Source organism: Lepidochelys kempii, chromosome 19 (assembly GCF_965140265.1).
Source record: "Lepidochelys kempii isolate rLepKem1 chromosome 19, rLepKem1.hap2, whole genome shotgun sequence".
Lineage (NCBI taxonomy): Eukaryota > Metazoa > Chordata > Testudines > Cheloniidae > Lepidochelys > Lepidochelys kempii.
The window spans coordinates 8,590,608-8,610,302 of record NC_133274.1 but is presented as its reverse complement, the minus strand read 5'-3'; positions in this window follow the sequence as shown (position 1 = coordinate 8,610,302).

Below are 19,695 nucleotides of genomic sequence, written 5' to 3'. Positions count from 1 at the left end.
GAACTGAGGCACAAAGGCCCAGAGCCTCACATGTATTTAGGCACCTAACTCCTATTTAAATCAATGGGAGCTAGACACCTAAATACCTTGGAGGATCTGGGCCAAAGAGGCTATGGCCCTGATTCAGGAAATGATTCCTACTCAGAACAGCACCTACATCTTCAGAGGGATGGTAGCACATGCTTTCCTCACTCAGGGCTCAAGTGACTGATCCAAGAACACAGGAAAAGTCTGTGCAGAGCTGGGAACTTCACCTAGAGCTGAACCCAAGTCCAGCACCTTCACCCTTGATTTAGTTGGGGATTGGTCCTGCTTTGAGCAGGAAGTTGGACTAGATGACCTCCTGAGGTCCCTTCCAACCCTATGTTCTATGATTCTATGAACCGCAAAACCATCAGTGCATCAAATATATGCCTTTGATTCCTATTGGATAGGCAGAAATGAACTCATGAGCTGCTAACCACTGGAACAAGTGTTTTACTGTCTTAATCAACTAGTAAGTAGGACAAGATCAGGCCAGTCAGTTCTCCCCCTGGGTCTCCCCAAGCAGCGTTTTATGACCATTACTGTGACACTAAGCCAGGGTACGTCAGACGAGTGCAGTCTAAATCCCTAGACAGACACCTAAAGCAAATACAGAACCAAAATTGTCTTTCTGAATGTATTGGACCCCCGAGGCCTAGTGGATGGCTGGGTAGTAACACTCTTATTTTGCTGTTTTATCACATGAGGATAGACAGATTACCACTGGTATAGCGAAGATCTGCCTTTTTAGGCTATAAATCACCCAGACATCCCCAGAGGTGCTGAGGTATTGTCATGTCTGGGAGGCAAGGCAGACTGTGTCTCACACCCTGATGGATTTTATTAGCTAGGCAGACTTACAGAACACCGCTGCTTTGGTAAGGACTCTGACTACAGCTGCTGTTTCCAGGAGGATGAGCTCCTATCCACATCTGGATGCTGGTGATTTATAACTGGCAGCTCTGATAAAAGAAGAGAGACAATTAATTATACTTGGCATTTCTAAGCCTGTAAGCTTAGACTGTAAGCTCTTTGGAACTGGGATTGTTTTATTAATTATTATTATTATATACATACAGTGCCTAGCACAATGGGATCTGATCCCTGAAGGGGGCTTCTAGATGCTACTACAGTACAAATAGGAGCAATGTAGCAACTTCCATCAGAGGGTCTCAGAGTGCTGTTGGTTGTGAGGAGGGCAAGTAGCAGATGGTGGACCTTGCCATGTTTGACCTCCTGGCTCTGGCCCCACATCTGGCTCCTACATGGGGGTTTTGGTCATGGGGAGGATCTACGCAGCACGCATATGCACTGGCCACTCCCTCACTGGCAGGAAACATGACCATTCCCCTGTGCCCGTTTTCCCACGGATGTCGTATCCAAGGCACATAAGGATGAGGGGAGTCCTCTGTGATCTCTAACCCATCTATTCTGCCCACACTGTGAATGTCTAACGTATCCACCCCTGGTGCTGAGTCACCACTTGACTCCCTTCATACCTCATTAAATATCTGTTCATCTGCTCACAATGGGGGTGTTCAAAAGTGCCTATGGGAGTTAGGAGCCCAATGCCATTCAATGGGAGCTGTGCATCTATCTCCCTTTAGCCCCTCGTGAAGATCCCACTCAACAATCCCAGCTCTAGCCACTCCATGCTCATGTCAGGAAACAGTTCTCCCCACCACTGTGTACGAGTCAGCAGTGAGGCTGAGGATGACTCAGAATCAATGACGCAGTAGTGAGGCCCTCCCCAGTTCTCCAGCTATCAGTGCTATTGACCTTAGGATGCACGTGCAAGGACCTGCCATATACTGGACAGGGTAATAAGGGAAAGCAACTGATACTGCTGGCCATAGAACGAGAGGAATCTCGTTGTTGTGAAGGAGACAAGCAGATTAGTTGCTGCTAGTCCTGCTTCCAGGCTGGAGAATGTGCAGTAGCCTTTACAGTTCTTGCTATTCCTGCCCGTGACATAACTATAGTCAAAGCTTCTCCCCATCTCTCTGCTGCTTCTTTCATCCCGTGATCACCACCTCTGACCTGCCTTCTGCTGCAATTCAGCAGGTAAAATGAAAAGTATCAGATGGGTCTGTAACTGGGCACTAGGCCTTGGAGCATATGCGCGCATTGCAGTGTGCCTGGTATGACCCATGGGCCCTAGAAACTAGGAGCTGTAGGGCACAAGAATGGGCCCTACAGGAAACCAGGTACAAGACTTCCCGACTTTGAGGCAGGAGAAGCAGCCAGGAGAGACTCAGAGCTGTTCTACACTGAAAAGTTAGGTTAACCCAGCTACATTGCTCGGGGTGTGAAAAATCCACACCCCGACGAACATAGTTAAGCCGACCTAACCCGCACCGTAGGCAGTGCTAGTTCAACGGAAAAATTCTCCCGTTCACCTCGCTGCCACCTCTCAGGATTAATTACAGCAATAGGGGAACCCTTCTGTAGTGAACCCTAGGGAACCAGTAGTGAACCTGTAGGGAACTCACTGTAGTTAGTGGCTATGCTGAATCATTGCAGCTGGGCCGCTGTAGCATTATAACGTAGCCCCAGGATCAGGGGTGTTTTCACAGGGTCTCTCCATAGTAGCCAGAAGGGCTACTGAAAGGGGAGGTAAGACTACATACTTTTCCAGGTGCAGAAAGCTTGGAAAGCCTTTGGGTGGTTAGGTACCCCTAGTTAGAGTTTATTTGATCTTGCTTTGGGGCCTTACTTGTTGACAAAGTGAGCCCTGAACACAAGGCATGTGAGTGGGACTTTGTTTTCCCTCCCCAGCCAGTGAATCTGTCCACAGCTTAAATAGATTCAGAAGTTCCCAGTCCAAGTTTCAACAGGAGGTATAGATCCTTCCCTTATTGGAGAAATAGAGTCGGAGAGTCATGCTTTGCTTCTAGTGCCGACCCCCTGCCTGTATGGATGCAAGCACCAAGCCCCATCTGTACAAAATCTCCAGTGAGAGCAGGGAGGCAGCCAGGGATTCAGCGTTGCCAGCGGAGGTAAGGGAAGTGGGGATGGCAGATTTAAAGTTAGGAAGAAGTAAAACAGTTGTTTTTTTTAAACCTAGAATGTGATAATTTGTCACAAAATGACTTTCCAGGGCTGTCTCTGCAAACAGCTCCAGAAACTCCCCACTTCCTCCATTAGTTACTCACAAGTCTCCAAGGTGATACTGTTCACCACAAACGAGGCAACTGTCACCATGGTCCTTTCCTGCCAGTTCTTCCAGTAAAGTCCACATAGGAGGTTAAATATGTTTAGCACAAGGCATTCAACAAACACCCCTCTCAGAGCCAACCAGCTCAGGACTAACGGTTTAGTTGTACGTTGGACTAAAGAATGATTAAATTAAGAGTGTGGATTTTATTTCCTGCCATCTGAGTCACCATGGAAGGGATGCTGTGGCAGTGAGTTATTCCTAGAGCATGAGAGAGGAAAGCATGGATCATCTTAATGCACGCATACCAGGGGGCTGATTTAAGGTTCCACAGACCCCCTTACTTCTGCCATTTCCTAACTTCTGAGTGCTTGACTTTGCCACGTTAAAATGAATAATATAGCTGTAGTGCATACATAGAAGGCAGTCGTGAGGCTGGTAGTAAGCTACCTAGTGGCAGGTTCTGGCTATCGCTCTGGGAAAGGGAATCTAGAAAAGAAGTTTGGAGGAAGGTTTTAATACTTTGGGTTGTTTCCCTCCCCCCCCCGGCAAGTTGTGACTTCGAATCTAACCGTGAATCACTACATTTCTAGACAATTTGTACCTCGTTTAAATGCTATAAACAGCAGGTAGGTGTTCAAGCAAATTAGTCTGTACAGCTATTTACAAACTTCAGTGGCTCAGTATGGCTCAGATGATGATAAAACACTTTCTTCTTTCCTGTAATAAGTCTACATAAGTAGATATGCAGGAGGTTGTTATGGTTCAGATTTTAACCTTAAAAGATTATTTGGATTATGTAAATGAGCAACTAGAGGGTATGCACCTGCAATACTATTTAAATTCAAATGACCTATTGCTTGCTTATTAATAATGAATATGCACATTCTGTGACCAAGTGCATATTAGCATCAGGCAAAGAACAGAACCTACCTGAGCTGCAGCTCCCAGGTGCAAAGGCCAGATTAGATGCTTGTGTGCTCAGCTATACTGAGCTCATTTAAGACAGGATTGGTCCTGGGACCATAGAGAGTTAAGGCTCCTTGAACATCATGCACTTGGTTAAATATTATGAAAGCTGGGCCACCTTCAGTTCATCAGCCCTAGAATTATGCAGTTAACCCTTTCATGGCTTCAGCTATAACCTCTGCCCCTCTCACCCCCCCGTCTCCATTACCCGGATGCTATTGTGATTGTGGGTGAAATTCACAAGCACACATGATTACTTACGACTTTGTGCTGGGAGTCCATAGGGATTGTGGGTGGATGTAATTCACCAGATGAGGTGCAGCAAGACCCTTTCCTGGACGTTACTAGTATCTATAGGTCGGAATACTGAGTAGAGTTTCCGGGCCTCTTGCTCCATGTAAATGCAGACCCATAGTCTTACCCTGAACCCTCCCTCCAGCCATACACTTGCCTATTTGGGACTGGCACCGAGAACCCTTCCATGACCCGCAGGGTGGGTGTTCTGAGGCAGATTTCCAGGGTAGACCCATTCTAGGATTTAAGTGGTGTAAAAGACTTTGGGACAGCCTCTTTCTGCTGGGGAGAACTGCAAACCTCATATGACTTATGACAACCTACCATGTAAACATGCTGCCCTTGTCAGATGCATATACACTGGCTGGATGAGCAGCATAAAAACAGTTAGCCAGCAAGCAGGCCTGCCATAGTACACCCCATTGGCTGCATAGCGTTATTTTAAACTTGACTGACACTGGAGGCCATGTTTGCAATTGCACCTGCAAATTCATTTTCCACAATGGGCCAGATTCTCTCCAGCTGCATGGGGAGGGGAGATGTAACTGGCTTCCTGCTGGCTCCAGTTCACTGATTCTCAGGCTTCAGGTGTTCCAACTCTAATGTACACAACCCCAAGGCTGCTCTAACTTATGATAGTTGACTGTGGTCCCTGAGTAAACAGTCCATGCTTCTTATCTGTGTCTGTATGATGCCTATCACAATGGGGCCCATTCTTGGTTGATTCCTGGGCACCACTATAACATAATAATCAGGGACCATACATGAGCTGAGAATTCACAGCATTGAATCATCTCCTACCTCTACCTCCCCCAACATATGATCAAGCCCCCTAGGGAGGAACAATTCTTAGACGCCAGCTCTGATTGCTACCCCTACACCAAGAGGATTCTCAGCTGGGAAAGTAGAGCCACCCTCCAGGCAATGCAAAGGGGTTGGACCCAGGGGAGAGACTGGCTCAGCAGTTGTATTCATGGCCAACGGCAAACTGAGAATTTGTCCACGTGTGTCTGGTTTTCTTGCAGTTTAGGCAAAGAAGAGAGTCAGCCCTTATAAGACTGAATTCAGCCTCTGCCAGTTCTGTTTGGGGGCCTGGTGTCCCTAACCCACTCATCTGAAAGGCTAACAAACTGAACTGAAGACAGTCGTTTACAGTGCAAGGAAGGAACAAGCCCAGAACCACAAAGTTTCGCCAGGCCTTGGCCACCTTGAATTTCAACGGTGTGGAAAACGGAAGAATCTGAGCACCCGGGGAAAGTGGAGGAGCAGTGACACCGCAGAGAAAAGTGATCAATGGGATAAGGAGGGCAGGGTGGAAGAGGGATCGAAGGGATGTGCTGGACTTAGACAGGGGAACGTCTGCTAAGTGGTGAGCAAAGGGAGTCTCGTCTATCTGCTTCTCACCCTAGCAACACAAATGCACAACCTGAAAATCCATCAGTGAAAGTTGTAAGGCACTTTGGATGCCCTCAGGTTGAAAGTTACTCCACACACCTATGCTCATTATTGACATTTGAGCATTTTTCTTCTGGTAGGGACCCAGCTTCCAGCAACAGCAATTGAAGCCGTCAACAAAATTAACTGCCGTTGATAGCTGGCACCTGTAACACACTCATCACAGGGCTAGAACAATGATTCCTAAAGGTGGGGGCTCCATTATTCATGTATGATAATCAGAGTGAAACCCAAGGCAATCAATATTTGCCTTACAAGGCATAACAACTTGGCATTCGACGGTGCGGGACTGGGTGTCGGCTGCACTGAACAGACATTTGTCACTGGTGGATGCTCTCCCATCTTTCAGAGCCTTTGACTTCTCCAATTTGCTGTCACTGCTAGAATGAAAGAATTGTTAGCTTGGTTACAAATTACCGTAACGTCCCACATTCCACTTAAGGAATGAGTATCCATCAATCACTCTCTCCTCTTTAGGCAGTTGCTGTCCAAGCTCCAACCACTCAGTGCTATCAAAATATCCAGTTGCAAACTAGCAAAAGCACAAATTAAATCAAAAGATGATGCTAAACTGAGTGGGTTTAGGAACTCATGCAAGGACAGCGCTTTACAAAGAGATGGAGAGGTTAAGGGGCATGGGCAGAAAACAGCAAAAGGAGATTTCACATGGAAAAGTGCGAGCTAATTCAGCTTGAAAACTATGATCTGAGCTCTATTCAATTAGGCATGTTTTATACTAAGGTTCCAGTCACAAGGTGACTGACCCCTTTAAGGGGAGATGGACCCAGTCTGACCTGTGATTAATCAGCTGCCTCCTAGCTGAGGGGCTAAGAGTCAGGTGGTGGCCTGCAGAGCACTTGATCCTTATAAAGGCCAGCAAGAAGCTCAAGCTGAGCTGGATATGTGCAGGGGAAAGAACCTGGCTATAAGGCGAATCCAGGGCAGGAGGCCTGGGGAGTTAGGAACTGCAGGGAGTAGAAAGGGACTCCCAAGGCTTAGAGCAAAGACTCAGAAGGACAGAGAGGTGAAGGAAAAGCAGCTGGGACTGTAGCCCATGTTGGGCAGAGGAACTACTTTATTTTGGTATTTTGCCTACACTTTCAGTGTAACCAGTAAATTGTACCCTGAGGCAAGAGCCTGAAACAGACTCTTATTAGTTCTCTTACAGTAAGACAGATGTGTGCTGGAATCCCTTAGCATAGCTTTAACACAGTCAAAGAGCATAGGTACATCATGCATGACGAGGCTGGGGAATTCCACAAAGCAGAGAGTACAATCATGCAATGCCCCAGGTCCTACACAAAGAAGTCCACGTAACCCATTCCCACACCAGCCAGCCAGCCTTGGCTCACAAACTGCTAATCAGGGTGAACTGTTGTGGGTAGCTCATCTTAATTAATTAGCCTCTTACAGTTGGTATGGCTACTTCCACCTTTTCATGTTCTCTCTCTCCCTGTGTGTGTGTGTTCTTACTATACATTCCATTCTACGCATCTGATGAAGTGGGCTGCAGCCCACAAAAACTTATGCTCAAATAAATTTGTTAGTCTCTAAGGTGCCACAAGTACTCCTTTTCTTTTTGCGGATACAGACTAACATGGCTGCTACTCTGAAACCTGTTGCGGGTATGATAAAGCTGCCCCTGCTCAGTGGGTTACTTTGATCAGGCTGGCCCAGATCAAGGCACACGTTGCCTTTATTCATTTCCAATCCACTGCTTTTATAATACAAAAACAGGGAAGACTCAAAGGGGCCCAGGATTACACTTATCATTGGTGTCCTCAGCAGGGTAACAGCACAGAAGTGAGAGTGAGTTGCTTCTAGGGCATGTGTTCTCTTCGGTATTATCCCTCTGCTTTCCCCCATTGTAGTTCAGCAACAGCACATACGTGGGAATTCTCCTCCCTTGATCCTAGCTGAGCAGACATTTCTTGTGGGGACTTTTCACTGCCAGCCCTCCATTAGGCCTATCTCACAATAGCTGCATTCACAAGAGGAGGGCGTTATATTTATCAGAGCCGCACAGTGTAATGTCACAAGCCAGGCCTACAGTAAGCAATTACCAAGGCGCTGACGGACAAAGCAAAGGCAGAGGAAGGGCAGTGAGATGTGAGATTTAAATGTTAAAGAGAAATATTGAATATGGAAATCATCACACGGGAGAGAACGTGAACAAAAGTTTGAAGACAAAGTGACACGGCTCAGGTTTGACCTGTATCTGTTCATACATCCATGTTATCCTTTGGGTATATTTTTAACACTTCCCCCCAATCAATGTTTACAGTCTTTATTCCACCCCCTAAAAATAAATCCGTAGCAGCAGCCATCCAGTCACAATGGAGCAGCCCTATAATAAATATAGTGCACACAGCTAAGTCAGTCATCACACTTCAGTAATCCAGTTAGTATGCCAAAGCAACAACCTAGGACTCAGATTACTGTACATAACCTAGGGCTTGTGAGCAAGCCATGAATAATCAAGTGAGCACACAACACCAAGGGTTCCTGAGCAACCCTATGGTAAACTAGTAAATTGGCGCAAGCCTCTTACAAACTAGCCAGGGAGTACGGTTCAGCGCTCACCAACAATCCTACAACAACAAGCTACTGAGGTCACAACAGAAAGGCCCAAAGTTTATCCCTTTTCCTCAGCTAAGAGGAGGGAAGGCTGCAGCTCTGACAGGAGGTCAGGTGTGCCGGAGGTCTAGCCAAGCACCGGCAGCAAAGAGTGACTTTATTGCTCATGTAAAAGAGCGAGCAACATTTCCTTTATACAAGGCAAAGAGCAAAACCGATACAACATTTGCTTTGTAGATCGCTCTTAACCACCAGGCCGCCTTCTCTTGAATGAATATGAAGCTCCAATTTTTGTTAATTTGGATTAGATCCAGATTCATTGGTCCACACACCAAGCTTTCCAGGGCTCTATGCTGCTTACACTATGAACAGCTTTGCTAAGTGATTGGCTCCTGAAGACCTGTCTTGCTAATGAAACCTCAATAGAAATGTTCAAGAGGCTTGTTCATCAGCTAATACTGGTGTTACTTTGGCTTGCGAGGGTCAGAGCACAAAACACTTTACCATCTGTGTAGCAACTAAAACAGCCCTTGAAGCAAACGGAGTAATTATTCTCAAGTCTCCTTGGTTATGGCAAAAGGATCCTAGTTATCCACCGATTTCAAAGCACTTAACAAATATTGTCACCTCTACAAGATATTATCCCCATTTTATAGATGGGAAAACAGACAGAGGTGAAATGACTTTCCCAGGTTCACACAGTGCATCAGTGGAAGAGGCAAGAATAGGTCCCAAATCTTCCAGCTCCCAGTTCTGCACCTCAGGATAGTTTTTTGGGGGCTCTCTCCCTTCCTAAATAACATTTAGGAATGAAACTGAATAGCAGGCTATATCCACATTTTTCCAAGTTGAGTATGTCACCTAGCACTGAAAGCATGCTACTAAGCATTTAATGCTCTATAAGATATTGGCAAGTAAGCAGTGGCTGTGACCACTTCCATATTAGTCACACTTCTGACCTTGAGACAAGGTGTTTTGTGCATGCTGCATAAATTAGGTACATTACATTGCAAAGCTGTGAAGTTAAAGAACAAGTGCCAGCAATTCCATTTCAGCCTGATGGATATGGCAAGAAGTGTTAAGAGGGTCCAGAGTAACTGATTCTATAGTTAATTAAATCACAGAATGCCTGGGTCTAAACATTTTCTTAGCCCTTGAGAGGATGAATGAGCACGTCCTTCTCTCAGGGTGCAGCATGTCCAGTTTTACCCCTACAGGATTCCTTGGATTCCACAGTAACCAAGTTTCTGAGCATGACTGCTCTGTTACCCTTGTCCTAAAGCTACACCAATTATTTCTAGCCTCTCTCGCTTTCCCTGTTCCCCGAGAATATCTCTTGAGCATATCTATTTTTATAGATATAAAGAAAATTGTCCATGGTTTTCAATTCTTCAGCTCCTTTTCAAACAGCAAATGTGGACGCCTCTCAGTTATACATAGTGGGGACGGGTGTTCAGGGGTTCACCCACTCCCTGTGGACCCCTGAACACCTGTCCCCACTATGTATAACTGAGAGGCATCCACTTTTGCTGTTTGGAAAGGAGCTGAAGAATTGAAAACCATGGACAATTTTTTTTCAGAAGCAGGGAGAACAGAGTCCCCTTTATTCTTTATCATAAATAATGGAAGGATTCATTCACATGCTCGTAAGACAAAAATAAATAAATAAAAACCAGCCCAATTTTGTTTTGCCAATCATGCACTTAATGTAATTTTCTTCTCTCGTCTCCTTGTGCTGGTGCATGGTGGTTCACAAAGACTTTAATAAGCTGGAAAGGTGCCAAACCCATTTCTGTCTCATTAAAAAAAATTATCCCAGTGACAAAGGTGATTTTTTTCACATCAGCAGTCAATTCACTCACTAAATTACAACCCAACTGACAGACTGTCTTTAATGGGAGTTGACTCCTCTTTCTGATGTGTGTATGTCTCTGTGGAGATTATTCATGAAAAGTATCTGAAGTTTTAAAAATGGTTACTATAACCTCAGAGCCACGTGTAGCCTTTTGAAGCATAAAACCAATTATTTAAAAAGCAATTTTGATAGCCAAAAGATTATTAGTAACAGGCAAAGGCCATAACAAAATAGCCTTCTTTCACTTTCAAAGTAAAACTCGATCTGGACTGTGCTCTAGGTTATGCTAGGGAATTGGTAACATGGCTTTAGCAAAACTGGGTGGAATTTGGTAAAATGTCACTGGGTGCGCAGAGGTTGTGCTTTTATACCGATGGGGGAGAAGGGGGGAAATGCACAACTGTAAAATCAGGAGCGCAAAACAATGGAGGTAAATGGAAGTCCCTGTCCAAAGTAGCAAATCAGTGATACCTGTGTTTCAGTAATTCTGCTGCACAGGGTGAAACTAATCTCTGTGGGGTCAGATCCTGAGCTGGTGCAAACTGTCACAGCTCCAATTACTTCAACTGAGTTCTGACAATTGACACAAGTTGAGAATCTGATCGTAGGCCTTTAACATAAAGCTTTACAGAAGGATTGACTGTTACAGGATTCCTTCCTCCACAGCATTAAGGCATTGGGGTTTTTAAATCAAATATAAATATTTGTAGCCAGAGTAGTAGCCGTGTTAGTCTGTATTCTCAAAAAGAAAAGGAGGACTTGTGGCACCTTAGAGACTAACCAATTTATTTGAGCATAAGCTTTCGTGAGCTACAGCTCACTTCATCGGATGCATTCCGTGGAAAATACAGTGGGGAGATTTATATACACACAGAACATGAAAAAATGGGTGTTATCATACACACTGTAAGGAGAGTGATTGCTTAAGATGAGCTATTACCAGCAGGAGTGTAATGACACATCCACTCCCAGGCTCTATTCAAGCCTAAGTTAATTGTATCCAGTTTGCAAATTAATTCCAATTCAGCAGTCTCTCCTTGGAGTCTGTTTTTGAAGTCTTTTTGTTGTAATAGAGACTGAGAGTGGATGTGTCATTACACAAAGTAAAACTATTTCCCCATGTTTATTTACCCCCCTCCCCCCACCGCTCCTCAGATGTTCCTGTTAACTGCTGAAAATGGCCCACCTTGATTATCACTACAAAAGGTTTTCTCCCCCCGCCCCCCGCTCTCCTGCTGGTAATAGCTCATCTTAAGTGATCACTCTCCTTACAGTGTGTATGATAACACCCCTTTTTTCATGTTCTGTGTGTATATAAATCTCCTCACTGTATTTTCCACGGAATGCATCCGATGAAGTGAGCTGTAGCTCACGAAAGCTTATGCTCAAATAAATTGGTTAGTCTCTAAGATGCCACTAGTACTCCTTTTCTTTACACAAATATTTGTTAACTAGAGAAAATCCCCTTCTCAATTTCTAGTTGAGCTCTTCGGCACTCCTTTTTATTACTTTAGTACAGCAGCAAGATCTTGTTCCAAAGTGATCCTTTTTTTCCCCCCGCCCCCCATTACTCCTTCAAGGCTCCAGCTAATGATCTTGTGCTAATTTCTCTCTTAGCCCATGAAGAAGCAGTGTGCCCTGTCCAACTCTTGCATATGGACAGCTGCAGCTGAGTCAAGTTGACAGAACACATCACGCACACTAAGGTAAGAATGATTTAGCCAGTAATTAATACTCAATGCACCCTCTATCTGAGGAACTCCACTACATTTGTGTAGACAGATGGAGTCAGTGGTCCTACATATACAGTATCACAAGCATTACGTGATGGAAGGGATATCTCAAGATGTCCTAAGGCGGGGAGGGGGGAACAGTAATAGTTTTTAATTCACACTATTGTGCAGTCTCTTCCTAAACCATACAGTAACTTACAAGTTAACTCACATCAGTTTATAAATAACTGCTCACTGCAAGTTCAATTCATATGATGCAGTCTCCTAAAGAAGGTTCCATTCTGGATGAGAAACTCCTGAATCTTGAGGTATCTGCAAAAATAAGAGCTCCAAAGATAATCACTTGGTGACTAGAAACACATCAACTTCCAATAAATATTAGAGGCACTGATATCAGACTACCCCTTTGCTCATCCTCATTTCAGTTAGCTTGGCACTTATAGGGAGATGGTTTCGCACTGTCTCCGCCAAGCACTGACTCGGAATCCTGAGCGTGGACCAGAGATTTTTGCCTGCAGCACTGACTTTTTGATTAACAGAGACCTAACCAACATGACCGAAAACTGAAAGCAAACTGATGCTGTACAAATCTGTATGGCCCAGAATCTTCACTATCCTGATGCAAAGGTAAGATAGGAAGATAGCAAGAACCCAATGTGGCTGCACCAGGAGTTCTTTAATGACATGGAAATCAAAAAGGAATCATACAAAAAGTGGAAATGTGGACAAATAGCTGAAGATGAGTACAAAAGAGTAGTGCAAGCATGTAGAGACAAAGTTAGAAAGGCTAAGGCACAAAATGAGATACACCAAGCCAGGACATAAAAGGCAAAAGGAAGACGTTCTATAAATACATTAGAAGCGAAAGACAAAGGAAAGCACTGGTCCACTACTTAGCAGAGAAGGAGGGCTAGTAACAGACAACAAAAAGAAGGCAGGCATGTTTAATGTTTGTTTCTGTCTTCACTAAGAAGGCTAACTGTGACCAGATGCTTAACACAAATAATATTAACAACCGGGGGAAAGAACACAAGGCAAAATAGGGAAAGAACAGGTTCAAGAATATTTAGATAAATTATATTTAAGCTGGCAGGGCCTGACAAAATTCCCCTAGGGTACTTAAGGAACCAGCTGAAACAACCTCAGAACCATTAGCAATTATCTCCAAGAACTCAGAGATCTCAGGTGAGGTCTCAAAGGACTGGAGAAGGGCAATATAATGCCTATCTTTAAAAAAGGGAACAAATGGGACCTAGGGAATTATTGACCGTCAGCCTAACTTTGATACCTGGAAAGGTACGGGAACAAATGATCAATTAAGGTTATAAGTAAGGCTAAGATTTTGTCACAAATATTTTTAGTAAAAGTCACCAACAGGTCACAGAGCAATAAAGAAAAATTCAAGGGAGCCCATGACCCATCAGTGACTTTTACTAAAATTATCCATGACAAAATGGGGAGCTCATCTGTGGGGTCCCCACACTGCCTGCAGTGGGTAGGCAGCTGCAGAGGCCTGCTTGAAGCTCTGGGGGGCCCCTGCCACTTGTTGCCAGCCAGGAGCTCCAGGGAGGCCCTGCTGCCCACGGCAGCTGGGAGCTATAGGGTATCCCCACCAGGCTGCAGGTGTACCCCGCAGCTCCTGGCTGCTGCCCAGGGTGGTGTGGGGGGACCCTGCAGCTCCCGGCTACCATAGAGGTTGCTAGATGGATTGGCTGGATGGATGGCTGGGTGGCTGGCTCCCGGCTACCATAGAGGTTGTCATGGATTCCGTGACTTCCACAACCTCCGTGGAAAAAAAATCAGAGTCCTAGTAATAAGCAATAGCCAACATGGATTTCTCAAAAACAAAATTATGCCAAACCTATCTAATTTCTGACAGCCTTACTGGCCTAATTAATGGGAGGAAGCAGTAAACATGACAACTTGATTTTAATACGACTTTTGACATAGTCCCACAACCTAGGGAAATGTGTTTTTGATTAAATTACTATAAGGTTGGTGCACAACTGGTTGGAAAACTATACTCAGAGTAGTGTTTGTTCGCTGTCAAACTGGGATGATGTATCCAGTGTGGTGCTGCAGGGACTATCCTGGGTCTGGTATTATTGGACATTTTCATTAATGACTTGGATAATGGAGTGGAGAGCATGCTCAAAATCTGCAGAAGACACTAAGCTGGAAGATGTTACATGCACTTTGGAGGACAAGATTGGCTGTTACATGCACTTGGGAGGACACTCAAAATAACCCTGACGAATTGAAAATTGGTCTGAAATCAACAGGATGAAATGCAAGACAGACAAGTGCAAAGCACTACAGTTAGGAAGGAGAAAATCAAACCCACAAATACAAAATAGGGAATAACTGGGTAGGTGGCAGTACAGCTGAAAAGGATCTAGGGGTTAGAGTGCATCACAAACTGAGATTCAATGTGATGCAGATGCAAAAAAGGCTAACATTCTGGGGTGTATTAACAGGAGTGTTGCATATAAGACACAGAGGGTAACTGTTCAATTCTACTTGCCACTGGTGAGACCTCAGCTGGAGTACCATGTCCAATTCTCAGCACCACACTAAGAAACATGTGGACAAGCTGGAGAGAGTCCAGAGGAGAGCAACAAAAATAAGAAAAGGTTTAGAAAACCTGACCTATCAGGAAAGGTTAAAACTGGGCATGTTTACTCTTGAGAACAGAAGACCAAGAAAGAACCAGACGAGAGTCTTTAAATATGTTAAGGGCTCTTATAAAGAGGATGATGATCACTGTTCTCCACGTCCACTGAAGGTAGGACAAATAGTAAGATTAATCTGCAACAAGGGAGGTTTAGATTAGATATTAGGAAAAAATGTCTAACTAGAAAGGATAATTAAGTGCTGGAATAGGTTTTTAACAGGGGTTGTGGAATTCCCCTCATTGGGTGGACAAACAGCTGTCAGGACAGGGCTAGGTTTACTTGGCCCTGCTTTAGTGCAGGGAGGTGGACTAAATGACCTCTCAAGGTCTGTTCCAGCCCTGCATTGCTATTATTCTATGATCTTTTGGCTTGAGTGATCATGCCCAGTAATACCAGTTTCATCTCAGCCAGATCAGTCAACCAGATGATTCCATCTGCACCCAGGAATCAGTTATGTTACATTATAAAGTACAAAATTCCCAGCCGGAGAAAATTTGTTATTTGGCTACAGCCCTGATTTATATAGCACCTCAGCAAACTTTGCATCTAGCACATTGCACAGTTGGTGGTTCTAAATTAAATATTATGGAGAAAAAGAAAATAGCTTCCCTGCAGTTGTACTATTAGCCATGTGACAAACCTCAGGACTTCTCCCTTAAACAGTGCTTTCCACATTCACATTGATTTATAATTTTCATTCACACCCTGATGAAGTACTGGCAATCTCATTTTTAGTTGAGAAATGGAGGTACAAAGGCTACTGCCTGCTCCCAGAGAGAGACCATGTCAGAGCTTCCATTAGCACTATGAACATTGGAATTGCCATAGTAGATCAAATCTCTGGTCCATCTAGTTTAGTATCTGGTCTCCAACAGTGGCCAGCATCAGATGCTACAGAGGAAAGTATAAGAAACCTTTTAAGTCACCAGAAGTTTGTCTTAAACCCTGAAGCAAGAGGCCATGGGCTTGTCTACGCTTACCGAGGGATCAACGTATGGTGATCGATGCATCAGCATTTGATTTAGTGGGTCTAGTGAAGACCCGCTAAATTGACCACTGAGCGCTCTCCCATCGACTCCCGTACTCCACCTGAACGAGCAGTGCAAGGGAGTTGACAGGAGAGCGTCTCCAGATGACACAGCATAGTGTGCACCCCTTGGTAAGTAGATCTAAGTATGTTGACTTCAGCTATGTTATTTACATAGCTGAAGTTGTGTAACTTAGATCAATCTCTCCCTGTAGTGTAGACAAGGCCCTAGAGTTCCTGGCACTGGTCTTGCACATGATGAAACAAGGTATAGGTGTGAGACTCAGACACGGTATTAATCATTAGAAAGGGTGGAGTAATTTAAATAAGTTATTTATTCTGATGGTTTAAATAATCATTTTAATGTTGTTTAGCATTCATACTTTTTATTTCCCTAAAGGTTCAGTCTCATTGATTAGTATAACCATTAAAATATTGATTTGCAGCTAAATGTAGCCTTTATGCTAAATTTGGTACATCTTTGCCAACCTATAGGATGTACTATATCTGTACACATTTATTCAGATTAATGTCGACTTTTTTTTTTGTTAAGAAATGCATCATTCACCATCTTCTCTCAATTAGGATGACCACACTCAGTAGATTATAAGCTTTGTAATGATACCTTACAAGAGACCAGATGCATGAAGCATATTCCAGTTACATTCTATTCACACATTAGCTATTTTCATAAAACCATATGGAGTGCAATGTCACAGTGTCTATACTACAGGGAGTATACCATCAGAGCTGTATTGGGCTATGTCTACACGACCGTGGTAAGTCGACCTATGATATGCAACTCCAGCTACGTTATTTACGTAGCTGGAGTTGATGTAGCTGAGGTCGAGTTACCACGAGGTCTACACGGGGACTTACCTTACTCTTCTCATTGGAGGTAGAGTACAGGGGTCGACTGGAGAGTGATCTGCTGTTGATTTGGCAGGTCTTCACTAGACCTACTAAATCGACTGCTGGTTGATTGATCTCAGAGCATCGATCCCAGTTGTAGTGTAGACCTGCCCTTTGAACAGTTCCCTAGCATAGCTGCAGCTTACACTGACAGAAGAAGTTTTTCTGTTGGTGTAGGAATACCACCTCCCAGAACAATATTAGTGACATCAGTGGAAGCCCTCTTCTGTCAGCATAGCTGCGTGTATGCTGGGGGTTACGTCAGCATAACTACACTGGTTAGGAGTGTGATTTCTTCAAACCTCTGACCAACATAGCTATACCCATATAACTTTTAAGTGTAGACCGAGCCTTAAATTTGACCTCCCTTCTCTCTGTAGTGAAACTGAAGCAAAGTGATTGTTAGGGAAGTATATTACAATTTCAATATTTTTATTTATTCCGGGAGTATCTACGTCTTTGGTTAACAGAGGCATCAACAGAGCACTGACTGCACTCATGTTAAAAGATTCAGGTTCATTTAATTAATTTTAGATTTTTCATCTTAGTTTCAGTATTTTTTACTATAATTTATTTAAATAATTTGAATTAAGCTTTAACCTTAACATAGGCTGTCAATTTCGAGTTAAATTTTAGGTAGGTAGGTTTATTTTTAAAAGGAATCATAGAATATCAAGGTTGGAAGGGACCTCAGGAGGTCATCTAGTCCAACCCACTGCTCAAAGCAGGACCAATCCCCAATTTTTGCCCCAGATCCCTAAATGGCCCCCTCAAAGATTGAACTCACAACCCTGGGTTTAGCAGGCCAATGCTCAAACCACTGAGCTATAAATCAAAACCTCTGATTTAAATAAAAATCCCATTTTTATATGTATTTTTCAAATAATCTATTTTTACCCACCCTGTCATTAGCCCTTAATTAAATTCTCGTTCCCACAATGAGCACAGATCAAGAATATTCATGGGATCAGTTATACTATTCAGTTCTTTGCACCACCTGGTGAATTTCATTTGTAAGTGCAATCTGAATTACCATAGATCTTAGCTAGAGGGACTGGCTACACACTCACCTCATTCTTAAAAGCTATCAACAGGAGACATCATCTATTAAGGCCCATTCAGTCAAACTGGACAGTCTCTACGTAAAAGAATAAATGGACACAAATCAGATGTCAAGAACAACAACATTCATAAACCAGTCGGAGAACACTTCAGTGTCTCTGGTCACTCGATATCAGACCTAAAGGTCGCAATATTAAAACAAAAAGACTTAAAAAACAGACTCCAACGAGAGACTGCTGAATTGGAATTTGAAAACTGGATACAATTAACTTAGGCTTGAATAGAGACTGGGAATGGATGTGTCATTACACAAAGTAAAACTATTTCCCCATGTTTATTCCCTCCTCCCCCCACTCTCCTCAGACGTTCCTGTTAACTGCTGGAAATGGCCCACCTTGATTATCACTACAAAAGGTTTTCTTCCCCCCCCCCCCCGCTCTCCTGCTGGTAATAGCTCATCTTAAGTGATCACTCTCCTTAAAGTGTGTATAACACCCATTTTTTCACGTTCTGTGTGTATATAAATCTCCTCACTGTATTTTCCACAGTATGCATCCGATGAAGTGAGCTGTAGCTCACAAAAGCTTATTCTCAAATAAATTGGTTAGTCTCTAAGGTGCCACTAGTACTCCTTTTCTTTTTGCGAATACAGACTAACACGGCTACTACTCTGGGGCCCAAAATTTTTGGGCCCCTGTATATTACGTTTGCTGTGGCCCCACTGCCTCCCATTTCACCCCAGTTACAGACATTTGGGGAGCCCCCCAACCTCAAGGCCCCAGTACAATTTTCCCTACTTTCCTCCCGCTCTTGTCAACCCCGCATCGACTACTATAACTTGTATTTTACAGTCTCCACAAAAAACAAAGCTATTAAACATGGCAACACGAGCCACCTATATTACACACAGGTCACCAAATACATGAGCAGCCCTCAGGAAATGAGCAATCCTTAATCTGCCTTGGGGTTTAAGCAGGGAAACACAGACACAGCCAGCCAAACAGAGCTAAATTTCAAATACTGGGAATTTATGGAATCCACATTTCTCTCCAGCCAACCCCAAGAGATACAGGGTAAGGAGCAGGAGCAAAGGGAAGCCTTTGCCTCTCCCCTCGTAGCAGGAAAGATGCTGGAATTGGGGAAGAACAGGCAATACTGGCCTGCCCACTCATCCCCTCCCCATTACTCTCACAGGGGGACAAGCATGGAGGGGAATGAGAAGAGTCAGATAAGAGGAAACCTTAACAAGGCAGAAAAAACATTCCTCACATAAAGCACCAACAGCCCCAAACATGTGTCCATGTCTGACACCTTGACCCCTCAATGACAAAAGGCCTCACAGCACACACACAAAACAGGGACTTGCATATATGCAAAATCCCCACATACTTTATGTAGCTGTTAAAGCTGCCAGCTCACTCACCCAGTCTTCAAAACTATCAACTATGTATTGTCAGTGCTGAATCCCATGTGCACTAATTGCAGCAGCAGCATAAACTACACAATACCAACTTCAACTGGGCATTGATTGTTGCTATTCATTTTAAATTCAATGAACTCCTAATGTCAATGTTTTTCAAACTGTTTCACTCCACTACAGAATTCAGCAACATGGGAACCTAGTACAGAATTGATGTGCTGACCGTTTCCCAGTACATGGGGCTTTGAAGAAAGGAAGTGAAAACATATTGCTAGAAATGGGAACCTGGAATTTTCCAAATACGCTCAGTGTTGGCCTCACTCTGCTCCCACTGAAATCAAAGGGAGCTTTTCTATGGACCCAACAGTCTTGTAAAAAGCAGCTCTATTGAAGTGTAACAAAATCCACATCCAAGATGGGAGTGAATTTGGTGTTTGTGAAAGTGAAGAAACAGGAGTGAGAGAGACATACTGTAGGCAGATGATGTGCAAGTGTTCTCATCCCCCTCAATCACAGTCTATATCAGCCCTGATAC